Source organism: Urocitellus parryii, unplaced genomic scaffold, assembly GCF_045843805.1.
Source record: "Urocitellus parryii isolate mUroPar1 unplaced genomic scaffold, mUroPar1.hap1 Scaffold_59, whole genome shotgun sequence".
In the NCBI taxonomy this organism is placed as follows: domain Eukaryota; kingdom Metazoa; phylum Chordata; class Mammalia; order Rodentia; family Sciuridae; genus Urocitellus; species Urocitellus parryii.
Window position 1 is genome coordinate 1983817 of NW_027554094.1, and position 26782 is coordinate 2010598.

Consider the following 26782-nt stretch of genomic DNA (forward strand, 5'->3'; position numbering starts at 1 on the left):
GAGGTGAGATGAGAAAGGAGGCTAGTGACAAATCCACATGGCTATCACTGATTGTCCAGTCAAGAAGCTGATGAAGAAGTCAGTCATTCAGCCCATCAAATTTTCCATTATATGCACATGCTCACATCCCACAGGGAAGTCATCAGACCTTTAAAGAGAATTCCTACATCTTTCACATCCTGCTGAGTTTCATAGTAACTCAGCTCTCTACCTGGCATTTCCTCCAAGTGCTCTGAGAATTCCCCGAGCCAGTGATTGCAATCTCCCATGGAGACCTTCCTTAAAAATTCTGTCAGTTCTTTCTCATTCTCCCACTTCTCCTTGATCCCTCTGGCTCTAGGATTAATCACTGTCCACTCCATGTGCATCACGTTTAAGTAGAGAGATGGCTGTCCATCAATGCTGAAATTCCAGAATGAACCAATGTGATTTTTTCCTTCAAACTGACAAGACATCTTGGCCTGCAGGGTGAGATGACCTGCAATACACAACAAAACTATCATCTTCCACTCTTGATAGATTCATCACCTCCCAATAAGTTGAGAATTTCTCTGCACATTTAGAGGCCTGTATTCTTTTCTCCCAGATTTGCCCTTTCTTGCCCATTAAGCCCCACATCCCTCTAAGGCTGGGCCAATGTTAATCTCTTTTACACAAATACATCCAGAGCCTCCTCCACATGTGCACTCCACCCCTTCCTCTCTCCTGCTCTATCTCTTCACCCCATTCCATACTTACCCATGGTCTTATTTTTTTTCCAAGTCCATGTCAAGCAGGATCATCCTGAGATCTTGCCCCAGTTCTCTCAGCATTTCGGTCAATTGTGTCCATGTTTTGGTGGCATTCACCTCCCTTCCCAGGTGACCCAAAGGTTTGATCTTGTTGCTCTCACAGTCATACTGAAGGAAAGTGGTCTTATCCACTGAGCCCTGCACTTCACACCAGGACTCCCCAGGTCTGGACTGAGATTTGACTGTGAAGTCGAGGCAAAGAGAGTGGGTACCTGTGAGAGAAACGTGGATGTGAGATTCAGGACAGGGAGAAGACAGCCATTAGTTCCCATCATTTTGTGACTCTCAGACTCCCTCTGAAGGGCCAGGCTGGCAGATAGAGGACTCTTCATCCTAGACCCCCTCAATCTTCTAGATCCTTATTTTGGTGTCACATTTAACTGATATTGTAGGATGCTCTCATGCTATCAGGGACCCCTCACAGGCACAGTGTTACCAGGAGAAAATCTGAAAGCACTTTCAGTGACCTCTACCAACTTCTGGGTACAAAAAATACAAGATGATATCTGTTCTCCTTAAACTTAAAACCTAGCTGAACAGTCAGTATTTCCAATAGAGAGAAAAAGGAGGCATCAGGGATCACAGGTCAATTCATCATGGTCTTGGTGTTCAGGGAGGTCATCATGGAGTAGATACAGGAACATGGCAGCAGAGGGGAGCTGCCACACAGGAGCACAGAACCTAGTCTGGTGTCCTAGGCTGGGGCCCTAGGAGCTGATCATCAGATTCCAGGGAACCTCTCTAGCCAAACCACACCCTTTCCCCATTCTTTAGAAGAGGTATCCACTTATCTGTGCCCAGCATGGAGCCCCAATCTCTTCTCCCTGTTTCCAACCAGTTCTTTTTTTTATTTTTATTTTATTTTTAGTTTAGGTGGACACAAAACCTTTATTTTATTTATTTATGTGGTGCTGAGGATCAAACCCAGTACCTCACACATGCAAGGCAGGTGCTCTACCATTGAGCTACAAACCCAACCCCTAACCAGTTCTTGCTAACGCTCATGACTCACAGTCTTCCAAGCTTCTACTAGCAGCATAAGTAGCAAAAGAAGATAGCTATTGGAATATACCGGAGACATTCTATTGAGAATAAGTCTCAGAGAAACACGCAAAATTAGCCTCTAGGGTGTGGGCATGCCCCAAACCTACCATTGGAGGACTAAGGACCAGTCTATTGAAATTCAATGAAGAAAAAGGTTGTTTAAGGCATGTTTAGCAGGTAATGCAAAACAGAATTACTTATTAATAGAATTCTAAAAATTAGAAATGCAGATGTTAAAAAACAAAATTCACTGTGAATACCCAGTCTCTGTAGGGGAAGCAGAGCTTGCTGGAGGTTATATGAGTTCCTTCCTTCTACATACTGCTTCTCCTCTTTTCCCTGCCTCTTTTGCTATCTGCTTTCTTCCCATGTCTGTATTTTCTCCCAACCTCACTCTCCTCTGTCCCATTACCTCTAACCTTTCAAACCCTTCCTCTTAAAGACTGAGATCCATTTGCATTCAATACCCCACAATGAGAGATTCAGTCAATACAGACACGAGCCCTAGAGCCCCAGAATTACCTTTTTGGTTGAGAAATAGAGGCTGACAAAGATGATCACTTTCAGGTGGATAATGATGAAAATGAACACAAGTAATTTTTAAGAATGGTCTTTTGATGGGTGGTGCAAAGAATGAACTGCACCTTGCTGAAACAGAGGCAATAGATTATGAAGGCAGTCCCAGTAAGGCAATGGTGGCAGTTTTGAAAAATATCTGTGCAGTAAATAATTTCCCTTGGGGACTTGAAAATTACACCATGTATGGTCTTGATATGAAGTGTGGTTCCTGGTCTGTGCACACTGTGGAGGAATATCCCAGGGATGTCAAGCTCTTTAGTGAATCTGAAAAGCTGTTGGACCCTAGAAGCAGTAGCAAGGTTCAACAGAAAGCAGTAAAACTTGTTTCTGCTAAAGGTGATGATTTTGTTGATGAAGAAACTAAATAAAAGCACTAGTGAGGAAACCTCTTTGTGACTCTCCAGCTAAAATTGCACAACAATGACATAAGAACAGGGAAGATGAAAAACCACTGACACCTAGATCAAGAGGTCAAGAATCCTCCAGAACACAGAGAAAAACTCCTGAAAAACCAAAGACCCACTTCTGCCAAAGCAAAAAAAAAAAAAACCCAAAAAAACAAAAACAACAACAACAAAAAAAAAAACAGAAATGAAAGAAAGTACAAAAGGGTCCTTCTCTTCCCAAAATGGAAGCCAAGTTCTTCAATTATGTGGAGAGATGTTTCTGGATTATTGATCTGGAGGCTATTCAAGATCTCTGGTATTGGAGAAAGTTTCTTTAAGAAAACAGTTTACCAGTTTGTCAAAAGTTTCTGTCTTAAATCTCTAGAAACATATGATCTACTAAATTGAATCAGGAGGGCATAGAAAATTTGAATGTACCAATTTCAAACAATGATATTGAAGACACCGTCAAAATGCTATCAACAAAGAAAAGCCTAGGACCAGATAGCCTCTCAGCCAAGATATACCAGAACTTCAAAGAAGAACTTACACCAAATTATTTCATGAAGTAAGAAAGAAGAGGGACCTTCCAAACTCATTCTATGAATCTAATATCATCTTGATACCAAAACCAGACAAAGACACTTCAAGGGAAGAAAATTTCAGATCAATATACCTGATGAACATAGATACAAAAATTCTTAATAAAATAATTGCAAGTAGCATATCAAAACACATTAAAAAGATACTGCATCATGATCAAATGGGGTTAATTCTAGTGCTGCAAGGTTGTTTCAACAGATGAAAATTAATAAATGTAATTCAATAGACCTAAAGACTAGAATCGTATGATTCTGTGAGTACATGCAGAAAAAGCATTTGACAAAAATCAGCATCCATTTGTGCTCAAAACAGGATAAAAATAGGGATAATAGGAACATACCTTACCATTGTAAAAACTATCCATGCTAAACCCAAGCCAACATCATTCTAAATGGGGAAAAAATTAAAGCATTCACTCTAAAAACTGAAACAATACAGGGATGCCCTCTTTTTCCTACTCCTATTCAACATAGTTCTTGAAACCCTAGCCAAAGCAATTAGACAAAAGAAAGAAATTAAAGGAACATAAATAGGAAAAGAAGAGCTCAAACTATTCCTATTTGCCAAGACATGATTCTACATTTAGAAGACCCAAAAACTCCACCAAAAAGCATCTAAAAGTCATAAATGAATTCAGCAAAGTAAGAGGGTTTAACATTAACACCCATAAATCAATTGCATTCCTACACACCAATGATGAATCAGCTGAAAGAGAATTTAGGAAAACTATTCCATTCACAATAACCTAAAAAAAAGAACAAACAAAAACTTGGGAATCAATCTAACAAAGAGATAAAAGTCCTCCACAATGAAAACCATAGAATACTAAAGAAAGAAACTGAAGACGACCTTAGAAAATGGAAAAAAATCTTACATGTTCTTGGATAGGCAGAATTAATATTGTCAAAACAGCCATGCTAGCAAAAGTCCTATACAGATTTAATGCAAGTCCTATTAAAATTCCAATGACATTCTTCATAGATATAGAAGAAGCAGTCATAAAGTTCAGTTGGAAAAATAAGAGGCCCAGAATAGCCAAAGCAATCCTTAGTGAGAAAAGTGAAGCAGGAGGCATCACAGTACCAGACCTTGTATTGTACTACAAAGCTGTAGTAATGAAAACAGCATGGTATTAGCATAAAAACATTTATGAAGAACAGGCCAGTATGAAGGGAATATATAGAACAGAATAGAAGAGACAAACAAATAGAAGAGACAAACCCACATATATACAGTTATCTCATACAAGATAGAGGCACCATGAACATAAATTAGAGAAAAGACAGCCTCTTCAACAAAGGGTGCTGGGAAAACTAGAAATCCATACATAGCAGAATGAAATTGACCGCCTATCTCACACTTTGCACAAAACGCAACTCAAAGTGGATCAAGGACCTTGATAGTAGAGCAGAGACAATGTGCCTAGTAGAAAAAATGTAGGCCCAACTCTCATCATGTCAGCTTAGGAACAAAATTCTTCAAGAAGACTCCTAAAGCACAAGAAATAAAATCAAGAATCAATAAATGGGATGGCATTAAACTATAAAGCCTTTTCTCAGCAAAGGCAACAATTAAGAACATGAAGAGAGAGCTTATAGAATGGGAGAAAATATTTGCAACTTGTACCTCAGAGCATCATATTCCAGGATATACAAAGAACTCAAAAAACTAAACAAACAAAATTTATAAATGGGCAAAGGAAATGAACAGGCACTTCACAGAAGAAGAAATCCAAATGGTCAAAAGCTATATGAAAAAATGTCCAACATCTCTAGCAATTAGAGAAGTGTAAATTAAAACTAAACTTAAAACAAAAAATGATGTCCAGTGTTCCATTTAGATTTTTGGAATTCATCACATCAATAGACTTAAAGAATAGAATCAGGAAAAGGCCAGGAAATATATTCTTTCTTAGAGTTTTCTGAAGGAATACAGCCTTACAAAGAAATGATTATTGATTATAACCCTGTGAGTTTGGTGTTTACATCTTCAGAACAATGAAAGAATATATATATGTAATTTATTACAGTAGCAATCAAAATCTGGCACAGTGTGTTTAAATAGGTCACAGAATGAGGGGGGGGGGAAACTCAGGTTGAGAAGGTTCAGGACTGTTCCAGCAGGTGGAGGTATTATAATTTTAAATAGATACCTTTACAAACAAAATGGTTAAAGAAATATATATCTCTATTATATGACAATTTTAAAAATTAAATAAAGAATAAATGAATAAAGGATTCAAAAGGGGGAGGCATGGAAGGGTGTGTCACCTGAGAACTAGATGTGAGAATGACACAAGTAGATTCCTCAGGGAAGAACAGTCCAGTCTGAAGGGATGGCAGTGCAAAGGCTCTGAGGCTGGAGAATTCTGCAATATGCTGAAGACCAGCGAGTAAACACTGGGTTAGGGACTAAGTGAGCAGGGGACAGAGTAGGGAATGGTTGGCCTGACTATAGAGATACCTAGGCCTTTGGTTTTTACTCTGATCATATTCAAGTGACAAATACAAGGGCTATGTGCCTTATTCAAGTTTCTTCATCTATATGGTGAGACAATTCAGCAGAAGGATTATTATAGCCTGAATATTTGAGTTGTCCTCAAATTTATATGTTGAAACCTAATCAACAATGTGTATTAGGGATTTAGGATAAAGAGAGAGAAATATGGAATCTTAAGGGAAACACCCTCAAGCCACTGAAGTGCAGAATCATGCCACCGAGATGCAGAAGACACAGTTGCAAACCTTGGCCCATGCCCTTGTAAAATGAGGGAAATACACAAGTGCAGAAAAACTTGGGAGAAATTTTGCAGCCCCACCTTGGATCCATCTCCACTCCAGCTTCTAGTACAGCTCATCTCTAAATATTGGGCCCCCAGCCCAAGTCAGGGCTGCTCCTCACTCAAGTCAGCTGCATTCTCCCTTGGATGTGTATCTACCTTCCTAAATAAAGCCCAGTCTATGTCTTTGTCTGGCTCATGCTGAAATTCTTCTCTGATGCATATGCCAAGGACCCAGCTAGTCCTGAGCCGAGTCAGCCTGCTTCTGGGAATCCTCAGACCCCTTCTCCAGAAACTTCTTCTCCTGTGACAAAGTCATTGGTTGGTAGTTAGGTTGTTGGGAGTGGTGACTGAAGTATGGGTCTTGAACTGTCCTGTGACAGAGGCGATGCCTCTCTTGGGAACTCTCAGGGAGAAGGTGCTATTAAGATAGCCCAGTTGCTGTGGTGACACCCTGCTCAATAGGAGGTTGTTAGCCACAGAGTTATCCAGTTCTTGACCTTGAGGTTCAGATGCCAGCTGTTCAGGGGTAGAAAGTTATGGGTGCAAGCTAATTATCATAATTGGGCTGCTTATAGCTATGATCTTGATTCTGCTTGCTTTAAAGAAACTTTCTCACAAAACCCTTTTAGTGATAAAACATATAATAAATGTGCTGAGCTGACTCATGGTCACTGCACTCCACCAGAGTGTAATATCTACCAGGTCCCAGCTTTTTCTCTTCCTCTGTGTCTGTCTTTTTTATTATGGTGCTAAGTATGAAATCCAGGACCTGTGCATGCAATGCAAGCACTCTGCCATCTATTTATCTTTTCTAATCCCCTATTGCCCCTCGTCTGGTTTCCTGAATTAACTGCAGTTCAGGTAGCAGCATTAGGCCATGAAGATGGAGTCCCTTAAGAATAAAATTAGTTTGCTTTTAAACGAGAAGGTAGGGGTTGGGGTTGTGGCTCAGTGGTAAAATGCTTGCCTTGCACATGTGAAGCACTGGGTTTGATCCTCAGCACCACATAAAAATAAATAATTAAATTAAAGTTATTATATCCATCTACAAGTAAAAAAAAAAATATATATATATATATATATATATATATATATATAAAGACAAAGTTGCTGTCAGGATTCCCCTTGCCCACTTTTGCCAAGAATGAGTTCTGTGTAGTCAAATAATGATGAGACCTATGAATGGGGCAACTCCAGAGTGCACCAAGGCCAGAGTGCACCTTCTGGGCTGGGATGCTAGTTTTCCTAGAAGATTGTGCACTCGCTCCATTTCCAGGCCACTTCCAAGATGGGTGTGGGGAATGGGAATGGGTCATGTTAACATGCCATAAATCTCACAGTTCTTATTGAAATTTGGCATTTTTCTTGAATAAATGCTCCTCACGTTGGTGTAAGTTTTGATTGATCTTCAGAGGCCTGACAAAGCTGATTGTTGAAAACATTTGTACCTGTTCTCAATAGTTCTATGAGGAACAGATTTTTAGGCATCCTCACTATACCATTCCAGAAGGCCTGGACTTAGACCAGGATAAAAAGCTTCTGCACAGCAAAGGAAACAATTTTCAGTGTGAAGAGACACTGTACTGAATGGAAGAAGATGTGTGTAAATGGCACATCTGATGAGAGGTTAATATCCAGACTACATAAGGAACTAAAAAAAAATAACAACCCAACAACCTGATTAAAAAATGGAGAAAAATCTGAACAGACATTTCTCAGAAGAGACACACAAATAGCCAACAGGCATATGCAAAAGTACTCAGTACCAAAAATTGTCTTTGAAATGCAGATCATAACTACAATGAGATATCATTTCCCTCCACTAAGAATGGTCATTATTAAATACACAAAAGATAATAAGTGCTGGCTTGGAACCCTTATATACTATTGGTGGGAATGTCAATTTATAGAGCCACTAGGAATAGCAGTATGGAGTGTCCTCAAAAAATTAAGAAATAACACCAGGATATGATCCAGGAATTCCTCTACTGGGTATTAGCCAAAGGAAATAAATATAGTCTATCAAAGACACCTGCACTCCCATGTTTATTGTAGCACTATTCACAAAGGCCAAAGACACCTGCACTCCCATGTTTATTGTAGCACTATTCACAAAGGCTAAAGGACAGAAACAATCTACTGATGAACAGATAATGACCATGTGATACAAAACACACACTGGAATACTATTCATCCATAAAATGGACAAAATCCTGTCATCTTCAACACAATTGATGGAAATGGAGATCATTATGTTAAGGAAGTAAGTCAGGAACAGGAAGACTAGTACCATATGATCTCACTTGGAGATAGAATCCGAAAAAGTTGATCCCAAAAGTTGAGAATTGAGAATGGTTCCAGAGGCTGTATGTGGTAATTGAAAAAGGAGGGCTGGGGAAAGGTTGACTGATGGGTCCTAAGTTACAGTTACAGTTATGTAGGAGTAAGAAGTTCTGGTGTGCTATGGCACAGTGGGGGTGACTATAGACAACAACAAAGTCCTGTGTATCTCAAGTAGCTAAAAGAAAGGATTTTGAAAGTTTTCACCATAAAGAAATTATAAATGCTTGTAGCGACAGACACATTTAACATGATTTAAATCTCACACAGTATTAAAACTTCACATGGCACCTCCTTTAATATATATAATTTTATGTTTATATGTAGCAATTAAAAATAAAACAAAATAAAAAACCTGGCAAGAAGGGCACCAACATTGTCTAGGAGGTCACTGATGATGACTGCTAAGGGCCAAAGTGCTTGCTGGGTGACAGAATTCCAGAACTGGACTCTCAGCAAGTAATGGAGAAGAAAAATTCTGGTAACACAGAACCCAAATGGACGTGATGAACAGGTGGAAGGAAAGAGTCTGCACATTCTTAGAAGCAGAAAGGCAGCCTGGGCTGAGAGATCACAGGGTACCTCATGGCAAAGCACCTGGGCAGGCAACCCAGATTCTGTCTGAGTTCCAAGAAGTGAAGCAAAACCCAAGGATGGCTGATGCCCGCCAAAGTCTGGCTGTTGGCTCAGTTTCCAGACCTCAGCCATGTCTCAGAGCCTGAACTCATTCCTAGGAGGAGAGGCCAGGGTCCTATCAGGAGGGACCCTTCAACCACAGAGCCAGTCAGTGTCCCCTTTCAGCCTGTCCCACAGGGCCATCCACCCACTCAGTTGGGTCTGTGTGCATAGAGACAGAGAAAACATGCCGACATTCATCCTGGAGGCAGTGTGAGCTGCCCTCATGCCCAGGCATCTGAAGTATCACATGGCCCCCTGGTACTGACAAGGTAGGTGCATGTGAGGCCAGGAATGAATGGACCTGACTCAGGTCCTGCTCACAGAGGTCTGCGACCACAGACCAACCTCAATGGTCATTTCAAATTCCTTCAATTTATAACCAAAATGAATCATCCACGGACTTAGTAAGTCACTTGTGAGATCAGGACAACTCTTAGTGAAGGCCAAGTACAATCTTCTGACAATGCCTTGCGCAGACAGTTTGTTTAAAATAGTATGTCATCCTGGAGGACACACATTTGTCCTCTACTTAGTGCAACACCTCACCCTCAGCTCACACCTGTGACTTCAGAAAGGAGCCTACTGCCCAGTGAACCAAGGAATCCACTGGGTAGCAAATGGTGTGTTTTGGGTGATAGTCAGCCCCAATCTACAGGAACCCCTCCTAAAAACCAGTCCAACCTGAAGCCACAGGAACATAGGACCTGCGTCTCCCTATGAAATATGCATCTGAAGAACTATTTGGGGAAGACAACCTGGGAATGGGCACCAACATTGGAGACACTCTAATCTAGGGTCAGATGACTAGGACAGTGGGCAAATCTAGTGCCCCATTCATTTTCATGTTGTCTTTAGTTCCTCTCACAGTAAAGCAGAATTGAGTACTTGATATAGAGACAGGTATAGTGTGTCCTGCAGAGTTGAAAGTGCTTACTGTCTGCCTTTACTGTCTGCAACTTGTGCCTACTTTATACCACTATAAGATGTTGGCTCCCCAAGAGATAGACTACATAGGCTTAGGATCCAAGGTCAGGAGTCTATAGATGCTCCCACAACAGAAACATATAGATGGCACCTTTGCTGTTAGACAGACAGTTGACAATGGTGGGAACATGATGTCAAGAGAATAATTGAATAATAATTATAAAATGTCCCAATGTGCTGACCCCCATATGCTTTCTTTGCTAAAAAGCAATTTATCTAACTCTACTAGACAGGATATGTCACATTCCTCAGCAAAGTACCTGTTATCTGGAAGAAATTTAGGCAGAAAATAATGTTGATAAGAGGAACCCAAGTTACTTTGAAGGGAGAGCTATGTGAAGGGTGTTTCACAGAACAGATTTTGGAATATAAAGATAATTCCTCCTAACCATAAAACCTATAAAAATGATTAAAATTCCTTTTAGAACCAGTCAGCATGGGCCAAGGAGAGAGAGTTGTCATGGCAATGCTAACTTGAAATCTGATGTCACCCTGATGTCAGTCAAAAGTCAAGAGGTGGGCTGGGGTTGTGACTCAGAGGTAGAGCGCTCGCCTAGCATATGCAGGGCCCTGGGTTCGATTCTCAGCACCACATAAAAATAAATAAAATAAAGGTATTGTGTCCCACTACACCTAAAATATATATATATATAAAAGCCAAGAGATGGGCCTGGGCAGGATTCTCTGGAAACTTTCCTGGGATCCCCAATACAACTGGAGCACAGGAGAGGCAGGTTGTCTCTTTCCTCTCTGAGAGAACCCACTCTCTCCCTTGAGAGTGCTGCCTTTCCCTTTTCCTCTCTCTTCAATAAACTCATTTTTGTTATTCTGGTAAAATGTCTGAAATCTTTAGGACTTGATCAAAAGAACTGGGGTTTGAAGAGGAGGTCTTTGCACTATCTGTTTCTTAGATGACCCCAGCTCTATACCATTACCAAGGTCATACTTGGAAAAATGGGGCCCCCTCCTCTTGTGTTAGGATCTGTGGGTGAGGCGGGGATGTTTGCAGGGTATGTCCTCAGGCATGGGTATATGGTGCCAGGTGGTCCTGGTGGAGGTTAGGGTCCCCTAGGTGGATGGGAAGGTAGGGAGGCCCTGGATGGGGCGTGGCTAGATGAGAAAAGCTGTGAAGGGAGGTGAGCTGGGTGGTGGCTCACTGAATCACAAAAAAGTGATTGTGGCTGGTGGCAGTTGAGGCTCTGTGGGCGCAGGTGCTGAGATTCCCAAAGTGTGGTGGGAAGTTCAAGGGTCAACAGCCTTGGGATGAGAGTCTGTAGAGCAGAGATGGGCCTAGGGATATCTGTTGTCCTAACCTTGTGGGGTCACGCCTCTGTGCACCTGGCCCTGGTGGCTGTGGCTCAGGCATGCTTTGGGGAGACAGCGGTGAGGCTGGGAGACATCAGCAGGGATTGCCAGCTTGCATTCTCCTTTCCTCTTGCCCCTCCCACCTCCTGCCCTTACTTTTTTCTTTCCAGCTCCTCTCAATGGCCTGAGGATGAGAACCAGACAAGATACAACTTAAGGGGTGGCAGAAAGTCATGTGACAGGCGTCACATATGTACACCTGATGGCAGGACTGAGCCTGGGTCCCCTCCTCAGGCCCCTCCACCGCCCCCACAGGCTCAGTCCCACCTGGTCCAAGTCCTCTATAGTTGAACTCACCGGTCCCCGCCGACCAGAAACAGTCGGGCAGTAGAAGCAGAGCTAGGGTGACCGAAAAGAGCAGCCAGGTGAGGGTATCCAGAGCCATGTGTGGATTACACTGGAGCGCGAGGGGGTGCCCGTGTGTGCCGGCCGCTTTTTAAAAGATCCGCGGGCGCGGGGCAGAGAGCGGAGCTGGGCGTGGAGACTTCTATACATAGGGCTAAGACCGGTTTTGACTCAGGAGGCAGGAGGCAGGATGAGGCGAGAAGCTGGATGCTGGGCGGGTGGCCCGTAGCACAGACCTTCTGTGGGCGCAGCTTGATGAGGGGTGCCGGGCGGTCCCGAGGAGCTGGGGCCAGGGGGCGGAGCTGGGGCCTGGGGGCGGGGCTGGGGCCCGGGAGTGGGGCTCTGGGATCCACCCGGAGCAGGGGGGAGCGGGTTTCGGGCGGAGTGGGGAGCAGGGAGCAGGGAATTTGTGCATGCTGGTAAGGGCGAGCAGGGGGTGCTGGGAATTTCTGGGTGCGGGGGAGGCGCGGGGGTGTGGGCCGGGCTAGGCACGGTGGTGGGGATGCATCCTGGAGACTTTCTAGGCCTCCGCTTTAGTACTTTACTGATTTCTCTTTTCCTCTTGCCCGAGACTTTTCACTGAAGGGAGTGAGGCCGCTTTCCCTTGATTTCTGCATCATCGTTTCTAGTCTCCGCCCTTTTCTTTTCCATAAAAATGGTTTTATCAAAGTAGAATCACACCATTCGTGCCTTCATACATCTTCATGTACTTCATCATCATTCTAAGTACATGTATGAAGACACGAATGGTGTGATTCTACTTTGCATACAACCAGAGATAAGAAAAAAGTGCTCTATATGTGTAGTATGCATTGTAATGTATTCTGCTGTCACATATAACAAAATAAAAATAAATAAACTAAAAAAAAATTTTAAATGGTTTTTTCAAAAACATGTTTTGCAAGTCTTTTCTTCCCAAACGAGTTGTGCTGTTTTTTCTTTCTTTCTTTCTTTCTTTCTTTCTTTCTTTCTTTCTTTCTTTCTTTCTTTCTTTCTTTCTTTCCTTCTTTCTTTCTTTCTTTCTTTCTGTTTTTCTTACACGTGTGTTTAAAAAAGCACAGCACTTTTTTGTCTAGTGGTAATGTCCTGTCAGGCAGCTGTTGCTGTACTTGGTGGGGAGGTGGGTGAGGAGCAGGCGCCCACTCAGATCCTGGAACCTGGCCCAGGGAAGCTAGGGCAGAGAAGTGGGCCCAGCTTAGTCATGTCCAGCACACTCTGCTTTTCTTTGCTACCAAAGCAAGCAACACCTTTAAGCTTCTGAGCTGGGTCCATGTTCTTGTTCTAATTTGACAATAAACTAGGTTGATTGTCGGACCCTGCAAAATCAGGGGAGTTGATAACTAATGCTAGTGGCTTTTCAAATACATTTATTTTTCGACATCAGACAGGAAAACCTGGAATGAGTTTGGGAACACTTCTCGTTAGGGAAAGGAGAGCTGTGTCTAGTATTAATGTTTATTTTCAAAGCAAATATGGAGCCCATATACGTTCAGCTGTTCTCAGTATATATCTTAAAATATTACATCTTAAAGATCCTCCCAGACTAGCTCATTTTATAAGGACTTTTCTTTTTCCTTCTGCATGGCAATCTATGGACTGTCCATCAGATTTATATGCAGCCAGCTCTTTGATGAAGATGAGGATGGTCTCCCATTAGTTACTTTAGCAAAAAGAGAACATTGCAATAATCATACATGTTTAAACCTGTATACAATTTCCTAGAATAAAATGCTGTGCAAATTGATTCAATTTAAAAGTGCATCATTTCATCGAGGGCAACTTTTTTGTAAAAACTTGTAATTGTTAAGACCCAGCGTTGACAAGGGAAGTGAAATTGTTACTATGGTAGGAATGCAAAGCGGTCCAATTTTTCTCAACAAGAATGTGACAGTATTCATAGTGAGCCTAACAGTAACAAAATTTCCAGTGGAGAATAGATTCCCATGAGTTGAGTTAAGACTCCCTGGGAGGATAACAAATAATCCCATAAAATTTTTTATCTTGAGTGTGTGGCTAATGTCAGGGTGCAAGCTTGCATGGGAGAGAAATTTATGTAGTCTATAGGTATATTTTACTCTATTTAAAAAATTTTGGGGGGCTGAGGATGTGGCTCAAGTGGTAGGCTCTCATCTGGCATGCTTGAGGCACTGGGTTCGAGCCTCAGCATCACATAAAAATACAATAAAGATATTGTGTCCGCCTAGAGCTAAAAAAATAATTATTTAAAAACATTTTTAGTTGTGTATGGATTCAATGCCTTTATTTGTTTTTATGTGGTCCTAGGATTGAACCCAGTGCCTCACACTTGCAAGGAAAGTGCTCTACCACTGAGCTACAACTCCAGATCCTATAGGCTATATTTTAATTGATTGTGAAATGTGAAAATATATATATATATATATATATATATATATATATATATATATATATATTGGGGGGGTAACAGGGATTGAACCCAGGGGCACTTAAACGAGTGAGCCACATCCCCAGCCCTTTTATATTTTATTTAGAGACACAGTCTCACTAAGTTGCTTACTTAGGGCCTCACTAAATTGGTGAAGCTGGCTTTGAAATTGCAATCTTCCTGCCTCAGCCTCCTGAGCTGCTACAGGCATGAGCCACCATACCTAGCTCTCTTTTATTTTTAATTGGCTGAAACTTCAATTTTTATTATTTTAAAAAATGGACAGATAATATTGTGTATATTTGTCATGTACACTATAAAGCTTGAAGTATGTATACTTACTCCATTCTTCCTAGTTAACTTTGTCCTGTGAGGTTTTCCAAGAGGCATCCTATTCAGAAAGTCCCATCAGACTATCTGGATTGGTCTCTCTGCAGAACCTGTTGGACCACTAGTTATCACTATATGACTAGGATTGCCACAACTGCCCAGCCAGGTCAGAATTTTGCAGTGTGCCCTGGCCCAGAGCATAGGGCAACCACCAAGATCTACACATCTGTTGCTGTGAGCTCTCTTCTGTCTTTGTTTATAGTTGCTACAGTTGATCCAATTTTGAAAGGTTTCTCAATGTTTTTAGTGGGGAGAGACAGGGGCCTGCCTCTTGTGAAGGGCTCCAGAATGGTGGTGAAGCTGAATGTCCATCTTCACCTCACATTTTCCACTGTAGAAACCCTGGTGTGTAGGGGGATGGGCTGTGTGTGGTTTCATTCCAGCTGGGGAAGGGAGAACATGGGAAAAAATGGTCTCTCTTACCACTTGAACCCTGCTTTTCTGGATTTAAATGTTTGTCTCTGGTCACTCTTGTCTGTGGATATTTGTGGGGTGAATTTGTATGGGAGGGGCAGGATGAAGCTGAAGCACTCCTACATGGCTATCTTCCTAATGTCACTCACACTAATTATCTTTGGGTTGTTAATGTACATGTAAGTTAATTTTGTTATTTATGTATTCTTACATTTCAAATGGTGTGTGATCCGTATGAATCAATTTTACAGTCAGAAATTACAATAATTGGTTATAAACCTCCCTTCAATGTCTGGTCCTTTCCATGTTTTTCTGATCACCATCCCTTGCTTCAGACTGGGTGCCACTCTTGTATTGCCATTCATGTTTGGCAGCTTCAAGCACTGAATGATTTTCTGCCTAACTTTAATAGAGACAAGAATTCTAGTGTTCAGCCAAGTGGAGTGAATCTTGGACTTAGAGGAAGAGAATAGACCTGGTAACAGGAAAATGGGAGTGCTGGGTCGGGGCAGAGAGCCAGGATAAAGACAGTCCTCAGTGTTCTCAGTGAGTTCTAATTTCCCGTTCAAGTAAGTTCCATTCCTGGGCTATGATGAATGTGCACACAGTAAGACTGAACAGTATTCATGTTTCAGATGAACTTGAATAGAGGACTAACCTTATGGAAAATATTAGGTAATACCATTTTCATAGTTTTACTTTTTAAAATTATTTTATTTTTATGTGATGCTAAGTATGAAAACCGGTGCCTTGCACATGCTAGGCAAGTGCTCTGCCACCAAATTACAGCCCCAGTCCGTGGTTTTACATTTTTTAAAATAAGTTTTTATAGTTCTAGATGGACACAATACCTTTATCTTATTTAGTATTATGTGGTGCTAAGTGTCAAACCCAGTGCCTTCCACATATAAGGAAGTACTGTTAGTTGCGGATCAGGCTGAACAAATGTTAGCTGTGGGGCAGGCTGAACACCCGACCCTCACCTGTCTGCTTCCCACCCTTCATTAGCCCTTTCTTTTGGGATGATTATTTGGCACCTTTTCCCTTTACTTCCTCTTGTTGTTTTTTAGTTTGAAACCCACACCTAGCCCATGCCCAATCTGCTTGAAGGCAGAAGATGACACCCTTATCAATTACAGTGTGACCCAATCACTGTACACCAACAAGGCAGCTAGCACAGTAAAGGGCTATTAAAAACCTTCTCCTGCTGGGCCCTCTCTCTCTCCTCTTTTTCTCCGAGTCAATCAGACACCGCTGCAATAAAGATCCCTTGATTGCTCCGAGTGTAGTGATTACTTTCCTTTCACCATGAATAGGTATAAACCTAAGAGAAAGACAGTTTACTGTAACACCGTCTTACCTTTGAATGGTTTTTCTGGATTATTATACAATTCAGAAGTTGAAGTAGGCCTGTCAGGGGTAAAGTATATGAAGGATCCTGTATGGGCGGGCACTTAGGAAGATCAGGGTTCTCAACCATCAGGAACTAAGTGGAAGGTGCCAAAGGCATTGCTGCTGGTGTGCAAGAATAGCAAGACACCAGAGGAAAGGGTCAAAAGATTTCAGTCTTTAAACCCAGAGCTGGCACTCCTAGCACTGTTCCTCATCCTGGCCCCTGTCAGCTGCAGGTCATCTCACTGTGGGTCATGGACACCAGCCCTAAACCTGGGGGAAAATCACAGAAAACTGCCTGGGCTCTAGAACAATAGCCAAAGAGAGCCTGGCCTCTGTCCTGCCTTTCTGCCCCTTTTGTTCTGGTGTGTGTGGGGGGTGGAGGCCGCTGGCTACAAAGGATGTGATAGTCGGTCCCAGAACTGTCAGTTTATGACCTGGGGACAGGAATAGTCTCCACTGTTAAGATCTGACAGGACACTCCATTTGGCCAGGGCAAGTTCATCACTGGGACAAAGCGGTGTTGTTGCTACAACACTATCCCATAAACTAAAAGCCTGGGGAGTCTGGCAGGACAAATAACTGCACCCAGAAAAGAAAAAGACAGAAACTAAGGACAACCTGTGTTTCATAGGCAGCCTCTGCAAAGGGATCTTCAAGAACCCCTAAAGAGAAAAATGGAAAGGGCTTTTTGCATTGCATATCAGTCTGCTAGTATAAGAAAAGGCCCAAAAGGAGCCTCTGGGTACAAGTGACAGTGGGGAACTCACTTAAAGTTGATGGCATTGTGATAGTGTTCATGGAGACAGGTCAGGCTCAAAAATGTCATTGAAAGCAACATAGGAGAAAAAAGATTAAATCATAATTATTGTATATGTTGCATTGTCCAACCCTCTCCTGGAATGAAATTTGTTGTGTAAATTAAATGCACAGATAACATCCATAAGGATTGTTTCAAAATATGAATTTCAAAAAAGTTCCCAAACTAGTAAAGATAAAAGAAAATTACAGGTATAGAAATATATTTTAGTATGGAAAATTAGAAAGTAAGAGAAATGTTTCTGAATGAGAAAATATTTTGTCTGGTAAAGTAATATTCTTGTGCTAACGTCCCAGATTAAAGATGACAAAACTAAGGATTTAAAGTTGTGAATGTCTAAGTAAGTTGCAGAAAGTTTGAAGAAGATGAATCTCAAAAATTTAGTGTGTTTGTTTAATTTGGCTATAATTTATCTATCAAGATAATTTTATTCTATTTGTTCGGCTTGTGGAAACTAAGTCTTAAAGTCATTAGGGTTTGTATCTGTTTGAAAGTCTGAAACAATTACTTTGTAACTGGTTAATCAAACAACTGTTACTTAAACCTACCAATATAGATGTCACCCTAAGTATATGTGACTAGGTATAATGTATTCATTATGCCTAGTCACATATACTGAGAACTATGGCTATCTAAGCCTTGTATAAGTATTATGTAAAAATTTATAAAACGAGGGGCTGGGGTTGTAGCTTAGCAGTAGAGCAGAGACCCTGGGTTCTTTCCTGAGCACCATATAAAAACAAACAAACAAATAAATAAACAAACAAAATAAAGGTATTGTGTCTAACTACAACTGAAAATTAATATTTTTTAAAAAGTTAATAAAATGAAAGTATATGCAAGTTTACTGGCAAGATAACCACTAAGTGCTCTCTTTTATACATTGTATCTGACATTGAAGGACCATGCTCTCAATTGAAGACCTGTCTTATATATGTTTGCTTTGAGTAAGTCAATTTCTTATCATTAACCCTGTTTCCTAAATTTATAAGAAACTTAAGGCTATTGATTTTGTTAATCCATACAGACCTGTGATTAGTGTTACCATACACTCTGGATTCTAAATTGCACTTTAAAGTTAAACTTAGTTGAATGCAAAGCTTTGCCAAGTTGGTGTTCTCCAAACTAAAATTATGTGTAGCAAAATCTCTTATTTGTATAAAAATAACAAATTTGGTTGGTATTTATTCATGTCATTTGAGGTTTTATAGCTGTATCAAGTAACATGTTGAATAAGTTATATATATAATTTGGTGTTAATCTTCACATTGGAATTGGAATTTAAATACATTTTTGGAAGCTAATAATGAGAGTCTGATCTGTTTAAAGGTGAAGTTGTAAAACAAGGAAGCATTTTGCTGCTTTTTTTTCACAAAAAGAAAGTTAAAATTTCTCTTAGTCTTTGTTTAATTTATGTTTCAGATGTAATGTTGTATTGTGTTTTTTTTTTTGTCAGGATCCCCACCTTACCTGAAATAAGAGTCTGCATCCCACCTTACTACATGTTAGAATGGCTGCAAAATAGGCTAGACTTGAGATCATTTAGAGTTGTGATAGGTGGGATTATCTAGAGTTTGATGATAGCTCCAGTCTGGTGGGTGCCAGACTGGTTGGCTGGGCAAGTTGATAGCAAGATGCCCTCACACCCTCTTACAACCTTCTGACCAGCTCCATCTGTCCCCAGACACTTCAGGACTAGTGGTGCTGGGAAACTTGGCTCTCTCCAGCATTTCCAACCAATGCTTCCCCCAGGCAAAATGCCCCTCGTCTGTGAAGTTTCACAGGATTGCCTGGACATGAATGACCCATGCAGACCCACTCACTATCTGACAGATAAGGATGTAAGATACCCCAGGCTCAGCCATGTTGCAGTCTTAGGATCTGAACACCATTTCACCTTGCAGAAAGACCATGAGGGATGTGCTCAAAGGAGGGACCCTGCAAAGAATTGGCAAGATGGTGGCCACCAGCACTCCCAGCAGGAGGACCTTAGGGCAGCCAAACCCTAGGCACCCTGGCACAGGACCTCCAGGTCTTGGCTGGTGTCCCCAGACAGAGTTGGCTGCACCACGAGGTGAGGTGGTGGTGGCAGCAAACCTGCAAGCATCCTTCCCCCCATCCCCCAGGCACTGGACAGTGTCTCAAGATGGAGATGGCTGTGTGCAATCAAACCTGCAGGCAACTTGGCAATGGACCTCTGGGTGCGGGTGGAAGCAGCAGGACTACTAATTGAAAGTGAGGTCAGGTTGAGGTTATTGTGGTTAAAACAACAACAACAAAAAATCACTATCAAGGGTGAAGTTCACTGGGGTAAAATTTCATACCTTAAGCACAAGAACATTTGTTTTGAGCCAGCAAAATGTTTGAGATTGCAATCTAGACTACCTGTTAAGAGTGATCGTTACATTCTACTTATATGAACCAACTAAGCAGAATCACTGGTTTTTGTTTTGTTTTGTTTTTACTCTATAATATGAAGAAAGTATAAAATATCATTCATTCTCTACCAAGACTTTTTGGTCCGAGTTCTGCAGGGAATCAGAAACAAGAGACTTATTGTAGAAATTGGCTGATGGGTTATGGAGCCAAGAAATTTTAGTGTTTGTCTGCAGGCAGGAGAATCAGGAAAGCAAGGGGTATAATTCGGTTTGAACCAAAGACCTGGGACTGAGGGCTGATAGTTTAAGTCCTGATCTGAGTCATGGAGACTGAGAAATAGTGAAGGTTTGTCATATCCCAGAACCAGAAAAGATGGACATCTCAGATCATGCAGAGGAATTTGCCCTTCCTTTGACTTTTGGTTTTGTTGAGCCCCTAAAAGGACTGGATGATGCTTGCTTTACTAAGAAGGGAGACTTTGCTCAGTCTACTTCTTTGAGAGCAAATCTTTGCCAGAATCACTCTCAGAACACCACCCAGAAATAATGTTTTACCAGCTATCAGGGTATTCCTTAGGCAGTGTGTTGACACATAAAATTAACCATCACATTCACTGCATTAAAAAATTGTCAATTCATTAAAAATTGCTTAAAAACAGAGATGTTTATTTAAGTACAACAAATCATATAAAGAGAGTCCCTGAAGTTAAAAATAAAGTCTGCCATGGTATTTTACAAACAATATTGCTTGCACCATCAAGGTTGTTAGATTTCCATCACTGTGAGGAAACTACTGAAGACAGTAAACTAAAGGAGGAAAGATTAATTTCTGCCTCACTGTTTCAGAATTTTTAGTCCAAGTTTGGCTGACTGCATTGCTTTAGGGTCTGAGGTAGGGAAGAATATCCTGACAGTAGGATCTGTGGCAAAAGAGACTGCTCCCTTTATGGTAGCAATGGTAAACAATTTATTCTTTTTGAAAGTAGAGAAGGCGGGGGGGGGGGGAGAGACAGAGAAGAGAGGAAATAGAGGGAGGAAGGGGCCTGGGACACAAAGAGCCCTTCAGGGAGTGACCCAGCTCCTGTCCTCATAAAGTTTTCCTCACTTCTCAATAGCACCATAGTCAATACATGGATCTTTGGGGGATACCCCAGTTCTAAACGATAACAAAGGTCAACTCAAGGTGCGGAGAAATATTTGGTTACACAAACCAAGATGGAAACTATTGTTATTTCTTGTTCCAATAGCCAGAGGCTAAGTGTATATTTCCACAGGTTAGCAAAGGACATGGCTTATCACGTTAATGAAAAGTGCAGAATTGAACTATCACAAAACACAATAAAAAAGCTCAAAGTTGGCTTTTCTGCCCATGGATGAGCATAGAAAGCATCGTCAAAGTCTCTCTTCCTGCTGCCATCATGTCTAAATCAGTGTCCCCTAAAGAGCCCGAACAGCTGTGGAAGCTATTCATTGGAGGGCTGAGCTTTGAAACAACTGATGAAAGTCTGAGAAGCCATTTTGAGCAATGGGGAGCACTCACGGACTGTGTGATTGTGAGACACCCAAACACCAAGCGCTCCAGAGGCTTTGGGTTTGTCACTTGTGCCACTGTGGAGGAAGTGGATGCAGCCATGAATGCAAGACCACACAAGGTAGATAAAAAAGTTGTGGAACCAAAGAGAGCTGTCTCAAGAGAAGATTCTCAAAGACCGGGGGCCCACTGACCTGTGAAAAAGATCTTTGTTGGTGGCATTAAAGAAGTCACCGAAGAACATCACCTACGAGATTATTTTGAACAATATGGGAAAATCTAAGTTATTGAAAACATGACTGACCAAGGCAGTGGAAAAAAAGGGGGCTTTGCTTTTGTAACTTTGATGACCATGACTCTGTGGATAAGATTGTCATTCAAAAATACCATACTGTGAATGGCCACAACTGTGAAGTGAGGAAAACCCTGTCAAAGCAAGAGGTGACTAGTGCCTCATCTAGCCAGAGGTCGAAGTGGTTCTGGAAACTGGTGGTGGTCATAGAGGTGGTCTTGGTGGAAATGACAATTTTGGTCATGGAGGGAACTTCAGTGGTCATGGTGGCTTTGGTGGCAGCCATGATGGTGGTGGATATGGTGGCAGTGGGGATGGCTAAAATGCATTTGGTAATGATGGAAGCAATTTTGGAGATGGTGGAAGCTACAATGATTCTGGGAGTTATAACAATCAGTCATCAAATTTTGGACCCATGAAGGGTGGAAACTTTGGAGGCAGAAGCTCTGGACCTTATGGTGGTAGAGGCCAATATTTGCCAAATTATGAAACCATGATGGTAATGGTGGTTCCAGCAGCAGCAGCAGTAGCCATGGCAGTGGCAGAAGGTTTTAATACTGCCAGGAAACAAAGCTTAGCAGGAGAGGAGAGCCAGAGAAGTGACAGGGAAGCTAAAGGTTACAATAGATTTGTGAACTCAGCCAAGCAGTATTGGCAGGGCCTAGCTGCTACAAAGAAGACATGGTTTAGACAATACTCATATGTATGGGCAAAAAACTCAAGGGCTACACTTGTGACTAATTGTATAACAGGCTATTTTTAGTTTCTGTTCTGTGAAAAGTTCAAAGCATTCCACAAAGGGTATTAATCTACTTTGTTTTTGGCACCTGGGCTGTTGATTGCTAAATGTAATAGTCTGATCATGACGCTGAATAAATGTCTTTTAAAAAAAAGTTCAAAGTTGAAGTTACAGGATCTTCATGAGGGTCATCATATCCTGGGGTAGCAGGAATCAATGGGTGGCAAAGAAAAGGTGGGTGTGGCTGCTGCAATAGACAGGAGAGTGAAAGCAGCTATCAGAATAGTCCACCCCATTGTGTCCCTAAAAGTGAAATACCTGAGGGTCTTCTAAATCCTGACTGGATGTGAATAAGCAAAAGAACCATATATAAATTAGGGGTTTGTTTGAGCCATTAAGGCACAGAAGCCACTTTTCTGGGAACTCCTGGGTGAAATTCCCCAGTTCAAGAAAGCCCAGATCATGCTGGCCCTTGTCTTGGCTCACAGCTTTAGGACCAAACAACCTATTTCCTTCAAGATCCCTGCAACACCAAGAAACAAGCACCAAAACAAGCCTCCTACCACATTGAAAACTATCTACTGACCCCCTTGATAAATACAGATATTAAAATAATAATAATAATAAAGTTGTTAATCCCTATGATATTTAAAATTTATATCTATTTGTTTCTAACAATTTTCTTTAACAGGAAAAAGATAATTAATACTGTTATCTAAATTTGTTTGATGTCTTGTATCTTACAGTTAAGAATAAATACATTTAAGGTAAAGGGGAGTAATTATATGTCTTTATTAAAAGAGGTACTTATTGATTTGCAAGGTTAGAGTGCTAGAATGTCATCCATTGGGTGCTAAAATATCATCTACTAAATATAAAAACATCAGACCCTATTAACTAAAATATACTTAAACTTTAGATGTGTTTGTAATTTGGTTAATATAAAATAAGATCTAAAATTCCTTTATTCTCTATGTCCTCATGAGAACCAAGGGGCTGGGAGTTAAACTTCTATCAGGTGTGATTTATATAGAAAGGTTTAAGAAAAATTTAACCTAGTAAAGTGAAAGGCTATAAATGTCTCAGTAAATTAAAACAAAATATGTACAAAATAATTTTCAAAATGTTTACATATAGCTAAATTGGTTACATGAAATTAACACAATCAGCTGAAGTTATTGAAAGATTTTTACTCTTTAAATCCTGCTAAGGTTCTGACATGAGGCTTATTTACCAATATAGATAAGATCTTTTCACAGACTTTTATTACTTGGGAATTCTAACTAAAGGATAAAAGAAATAAGAAATACTGAAAATATTAATCTACTCTCATTCCAATAAAATATTTTTTTATGTCTGTTGAGTTTTATTATTTTAAAAAAAACACTAGTTTTAAAGGATTTAAGGTATATAACATTTTGATTAAACAATAACTGTTATTTTAAAAGTACCACATTACATTCCATATTTCAAATTTTTCTTTAAAAGCTAAACTTGGTTAATATAAAAAATCAGTGTAATTATGATAATTATTAATAACATATTAATTGTATCTTTATTTCCCAAATACACACGTCATTAAAGTACAAGATTTAAAAGAACATTTTACTAAGCTGATGTTCTTCAAACAAAAGTTTCTACAACAATAGCTCTTAAACTATATAATAATAACAAATTAATTGGAAATTAATGGTGTCATTTAATATTTTATATTTAAATAAATACGTTATAAAATTTTATGTTACTCTCTACACTGCAAAGTAAACTATATTTCTAAAAGACAATTAAGACACACTGGCTTATTTAAAAGTTAACAATATGATGTATATAATTTTTTTTTTTTTTGTGGTGCTAGGGATTGAACCCGGGGCCTTGTGCAAGGCAAGCACTTTACCAACAGGTCATGCCCTGCTTTGAAAATATGATTCTTGTCGTTTTGTATTTATTTCTTGATAGATTACTTTCACAGTTTTTATTTCACAGCCAGCCCATCTCTCCCATGGGTACCTCACCCATGCTGGATCTGAACGGAGAGCTGTAGGCTAAGTTAGAATACGTGATGATGTGCTGGAGGCCTCTGGATTTGTACTTCAATCTTCATCTGCTCTATGGAGGAAGAGCAGGGAGTAGACTGGCAGAAGACCAGTAAGGCCAGTTATTTAACTGAATCACATTTTCAGAAGTTTCTTGGGAGAACCTTTAGAAAAGAAACAGGTGTTACTTCAACTCTCTGAAGAAATTCTATCTCAATTCTTCTGGGTGCTCAGCTTGGGTCATGTATTTCCCTCCATCCATTACCCAAGGATCCAACAGCCTCTATCCCCTCCTCCCTTCTTTCCCACAGGCCAGAATCAGTTCCTGCCCTGCTATAGGCTTTGGTCTCAGGACTGAAGCCCTAATGACTGGATCTGCTCCCTGACTGGAAGTCTGCTCCTCCCCCGATAGGAGGGTCCATAGGACCTGGGGATGCGGAGAGTCCTGCCAAAGAGAGGGGATATGGAACCTAGTTCCCAGACTTTGGGTGGGGTTGCAGATGACATCTTTCTTCCCCCTTCTCCCTCAACCTCTCCTTACCTGGGAGCAGCACAGCTCTAAAAGTGACTGGCCCTGCCTACTCCCTCCACTCTGGTTAAGTCAGCTGGAGCATCAGGCTCCAGCAGCTGCTCAGCCCCACCAGTCTCTGCAGAGGCCCTGCTCAAGGCAGAGGCTGCTGAGCTGGCTCAGGATCTGGAGTCTGCAGGAGGCTGGGTTCCAGGGCCACAGCCCAATCCTGGAGTTGTAGGAGTCCCCAGAGAGCTGGCATCCTCTGCCTTCATCCTGAACAGACTCCACTCTGTTTTCAACTCAGCTTCTGGAAATGAGCCTCCTGTCGGAATGCAGCCCTGAACTCCAGCCTTCCAGGTTGGGCTGGGAAAGGCCTTCCCTGCGCCTTACCCTGGTGTTAGCCCTAGGACCCTCTCTCTCCCTCTCTTTTACATATGAACATAATACCTTGATTTTAAGTTTAAACTCAGTGCCTAACACATGCTAAGCAAGCACTCTACCACTGAGCCAGGACTGAGGTCCCAGGACCCTCTTCTTTGACTGTGGGTATGAAGTCCCTTTCTCTGTACACATTAAATGGAGATACCATGCTGCCATCTTCCAGGATTGGGTATTTCCTTCCTGTGTTCCTTTTATCTCCACACCATGCCCCACTGTGTCCCTCTAATAGAAATCTGGTCTGAATCAGACCTGCATAAGCTAAAACCCTTTAGAGCCCACAGGCTGCCTTGGTATGGCCACTCCTCTTTCCCATGGGCCCTGACAGGGAGGATTTCTCAGAACTCAGGGCTGAGCATGGTCAAGCTATTGCTTCCAGTGACAGGAGGCCTGATTCTTCTGTCTCACCTCAGAATGGGAAGGACCAGTCAAGGTACAGACTAGGATCTTGGGAATTCACTTTCCTGTCCTCATTGCTTCCCCATCTCCCCCATCCCTCTCTTCAATCTGCCTACAATACGTGTGAGAAAAAAATTATGATGCATCCTATGATGAGGATTCTAGTGATTAAAGGTACTGAATTCCAGTGATTAAAGGTACTGGCTGAGGACTTCGCAATTACTGTGTTTGGGGTGGTGGTTGAAGGTCCTGAAATGAAAACATAAGAGTATTAGCCCTTCTTCAGACCAAAATATGAGGACATATCTGCTTAGATCCTGCTGCCCCAAGTCATTCAGGAAGGCAGATAGTTCCTAGATCTCTGCTATGTGGCAGCTGCTGTGACAGGTCCTGAGAAATGAGGGAGACAGGAAACGGGCCATGTCTTTAAGGGGCTCATACAGCTAATGGGAGAAGCCTGGGTGACCATACAACTCATCCTTCCTGGTGGCAGAATATGAGGAGACCCATGAGGATGGTGGTGGAGAAGGGTCTCAGGAGCTGACATGTGAAGTGATTTAGAGGAATTTCCAAAAAGAGACGAGCAAATGTCAGACCAAAAGAATGTGCACTAAAAAAGAGGCATTAGGAGGTGAGAAGGGAAAAAGATAGGAAGACTATACCTATGAATGTTAACCCAGGTCTGACTCATGCTTGATGGATTGTACACACACACACACACACACACACACACACACGTAGAAGCATCTCATGTGAATCCCACTTCTTCCCCCTCCTGCCAGTTACCTGTTGGCTCCAACTCTGCCTCCCATTCCTTCAAATTCTGAATCCAGGTTCTACAGTCACCTATCGAGGACCTGTGTAACAACTCAGTCACCTCCTTGTCATTTTCCCACATTTTTTTCATCCAGTTGGACCCAGGATGTATCTCTCTCCACTTTCTGTTGTCTGAGTCAAAAAGGAGCCACATCTGTCCATTGAAGCCAAACTTCCAGGAGCTGTTGGATTTATGCTGACAACACATCCTGCCCTCCAGGGTGTTCAGACCTGCCCCCATCAGAGAGAAATCAGCCTCCTTTCTTAACAAATCCTTTGTCCAACCCAGTACCACCTTCCCTGTTTTCCTTCTAATCTGGCTGTGTTC

At 41.4% G+C, this 26782-nt stretch overlaps 1 pseudogene; it reads left to right on the top strand.

The window, feature by feature from the left end:
- Positions 1 to 21113: 21113 nt before the first annotated feature.
- On the top strand, positions 21114 to 22073 carry LOC144252781 (heterogeneous nuclear ribonucleoprotein A1-like; annotated as a pseudogene).
- The last annotated feature ends 4709 nt before the right edge of the window (positions 22074 to 26782 follow it).